Genomic DNA, 3765 nt, shown 5'->3' on the forward strand with positions numbered 1-3765 from the left:
CCTCTTATCCTCGAGCAATTCTTGTAGTTCCTCAATGAGATCCTCCGCCTCCAAGTTCTCTACATTGAAATTCCTTACTAGTTTATGGAGGATATTTCCCAAAACTTTCTTCACATCAGGATTCTGACCAACCGAAACAAAAGTTTTAAGATGGTATTGGGCTTTAAGCTTGTCATATACTGCCTTGGCAAGTGTGGTCTTGCCCAATCCTCCCAATCCAACAATGGAGACTATCTTGAGATTTTCCTTTGATACATCGCCATCCTCCTCAAATAGCCTTATTAGCTCATCTCTTGGCCTATTGATGCCAACGAGCTGTTCTTTATCTTCATACATAGCCAAAATCAGAAGTTCATCAATGGCAGCTTTGGCAGATGCATTAGGTACCACATTGTCGACCTTATACTCTTTACACTTTTTGGCCGCATCTTGGACTTGTTTGCTTTTGTCTTTGATCAAGTTGCCTATTGTATGGTGACTCTTGCCCTTCTCTAAGTGGAAGCATATCTCGTGTGTGAGTTCCCTGAAGCCACTTGTACTAGATTCAGGCTGGCTTTGCACCAAGAAGCCGTCAACGAAATCCTCTAGGTCATATGACATCTCCCTGACATTGCTGGCCCAACGCTTGACCAGGTCATCGAGGTTGCCCCGCTGCACCTCTGACACCTTGCGGAGTACGAGCTGCATCGTCGCCAGCTCTTCCGAGAGTGACTGGACATCGTCTTTTTTGACGCTTGCCTCCAGATTGAAGTCCTCCTTGATGAGCTCGCCCAGCTTGTGGAGTAGGCTGCCCATGGCCCCCCTTGTGACATCCACGGCTCGGTCGCTGACTCTCAGTAGGTAAGTCATGTTCGTAGGTTGACTCTGTGAAAATTTTTCTGGTAGGTGGAAATCACGGCGATCTAGTTCTTTGTGACATTGTCCTTGCACGCCGTCTTTATAGATGCTGGAATTGATGTCCTGGCACCATAAACAACAAAGTAATAACATTGAATAATAAAATTATTTCAGTAATGGTGCTACGTACATTGAGATTATTTGATGAAGCTCACCATGAGGGAGACTGCCTCGGCTGGCAAACTGGGGTCTTGTCGACTAACAGGCTCATATTTGACCATCAAATTCACCTCATCAACCATTTTACCGGCCTCTTCATGGAATATATGTTCAGTGATATCCTCATCTCTAAGATTGCTTACTTTTGTGCTCTGGATGATGAACTTGTCACCATTCTGTGTAACTTGTGGTGCCCTATCCTGTCGTTGCGCCTGCACTGTTATCTGAACAAGATGCTCGTTGCATCCTGGCGTGGCACAATGCCTTTCCCTGGCCGTGTCGTGTACTGCTGGCTTGGTCTATCAATGTTGTAGGCAAAACAGGCCTCTGTCCTGTTGGTTAGATTAACTGAGCATGACATCTCCTTGTTATCGTCCAATGTAAAATGTAGCTCGAGCGGTTCAATACCAAGCATGTCATCATCCATATAAGTGCTTTGCTGCGAGAAAAGAGAGACATGCATTATCAGAAAGTGCACTATTTTCAGAAAGGATGCATAGATAATTTAGGCTACTAGGATAGTTTTCAAACAGAAATCTGGGATTATGCTAACCTAGCAGGGTTAAGATTAGCTAACCTATGTATTTGAATCTAGAACCAAAGTAACAAAACCTTAAAGATGAATAACTGACTCAAAATTCATTAGTTCTCTGATCTCAACTTCTTAATGAAACAGTTTCATTAGAAAGCAAAAAGTTCTAAATGTACTTAAACTAAATTTCTGCGTTTATACTATTGTTTTTCTCGAACACGCAGGAGATCTGCGTATCATTATTTAAGGCAAATTTTTAAATGGGACAAGAACCCATACAATGCCCACGCACACCACGGTAAAGTTCTTAGTTTACATTCTTGCCTGAAAATCAAAGGAAAAACCACCACGCAGGACCACATCCTGGATTATGCTAACCTGGAAGGTTTATGATTAGCTAACCAATGTATTTGAATCTAGAACCAAATAAACAATGTTAGTTGGCTGTTTTACACTTAATTAGCTCTCTGATCTCAACTGCAGTTTGATTACAAGGTATCTTAAACTAGCTAGCTCACCTGGCCAGTATGCACATCCGTACTTTCAGATTTACTCAGATAGTTAATTATATCCATTATGGAAGGTCTAGCTTCCGGTTCTTGTTGCCTGCAGCGTACTGCTATTTCCATGCATCTAGTTAGTTGCTGGTATTGTAGCAACGTCGGTGACTTACTCCACCTGTGTCTCCACCTTCGAAGTACCTACATTTAGAAAATGTTAACTTTTTGTGAAAATTCCAGAATCTTATAGTCCAAACTATATGTTCATGTCATGGTGTGTATCCAGCTGGCAATTTTTTTAGTTCAAAGCCATATATTAGCCTCATGGTGTGTGTATCGTCCAAACAAAGTGTGTCACTTTACCAGAACTGAAAAAATAAATCCATCCATGCATAATATATATCCATAAACATGTTGTTTCAATTAGATATGTAATTCAGTAGGATAGTATCCATATTGAAGTGCGATCAATTAAAAGATGCATGTAAAGCATCATCCTCGTTCTAATAAGTGAGAGAAATCAGCCATACATTGTTTTTATCAGGGATGCCCATAAACCCTGTTACTAATTCAATGATTATGGCACCAAAACTATATATGTCAGACTTGACAGAAGTTTTGCCAGCGTTGTCGTATTCCGGAGCGACATATCCTCTGCAATAAATGAACAAAGTAAATGTAGAGCTGTATGATAGAGAAATGTCAATTATCTAGTGGTGGCTATTGTGATGCATATATTACCGTGTTCCAAAACGTGGACCCATAGTATGTGAATTTTCATTTGGTCTTGACAAACCAAAATCGGTAATTTTTGGAACCATATGATCATCTAGTAATATGTTAGCCGGTTTAAGGTCCATATGAATAATTTCTTTCTCCTCGAGATGACGCAGACCATTGCAAATTCCGGTGATTATGTCATAGCGTTTTTCCCATTGAAGTCCCCTTAGTTCATCTGTAGAAGAATATATACATAAGAAGGTGAGGAGTTTCGTTAATCTACATACTGAGCAATGATAGAACAATTTTAATTCAAGCCTATACCAAACTGGTGGCGATGACTTGAAAACTCATCACTAGTCAAGGCAATAAGGCAAAGAAGAGAAGAGCTGCATCAAATGCAATAGGATCGTACCAGTAATATGCTTATCAAGGCTTCCATTGCTGATGTACTCGAAACACAGCAATCTTTCTCTGACGTTGACCAATTTAAAATCATCGGACCCAGCCTCCGCTATTCTCGTCTGATACATATTAGAACAGAAGCCAAGAAACTGGACTACATTTTGATGATTATTAGCCTTCCAGAGGCTATTAAACTCACGGCGAAAAAGCTTGTCATCAACTGTGTTTACGTTTATATGGATCCTCTTCACAGCAACAAGAGCCCCGTTCCGGAGTACGCCCTGTTTGTGAGTGCGTCAGTGAATCTCACCCTTATTACAATACCAAGAGTTTTGCTTTTTCAATCGAACCGGCGGTGTTTTAGTGGGCTCTGAGATCTGTAAGTAGTTTGTGAATGGTAAACTGTACCTTGTAGACCTCTCCAAATCCACCCTGACCGATTTTGTTCTCCTCACAGAAATCATTAGTAATTTCCTGTAAGAGTGCTAATGGAAGATCCTTGGGTTCCTCGTCTCCGTTGAGTATACGCTCCAGCACACTTTGGCCCCGCAT

At 41.1% G+C, this 3765-nt stretch overlaps 1 pseudogene; it reads right to left on the reverse strand.

The window, feature by feature from the left end:
• The window catches only part of LOC119288301, a 5993-nt pseudogene extending 2228 nt beyond the window's left edge, over positions 1-3765 (reverse strand).

The sequence above is a fragment of the Triticum dicoccoides genome, chromosome 4A, assembly GCF_002162155.2.
Source record: "Triticum dicoccoides isolate Atlit2015 ecotype Zavitan chromosome 4A, WEW_v2.0, whole genome shotgun sequence".
Lineage (NCBI taxonomy): Eukaryota > Viridiplantae > Streptophyta > Magnoliopsida > Poales > Poaceae > Triticum > Triticum dicoccoides.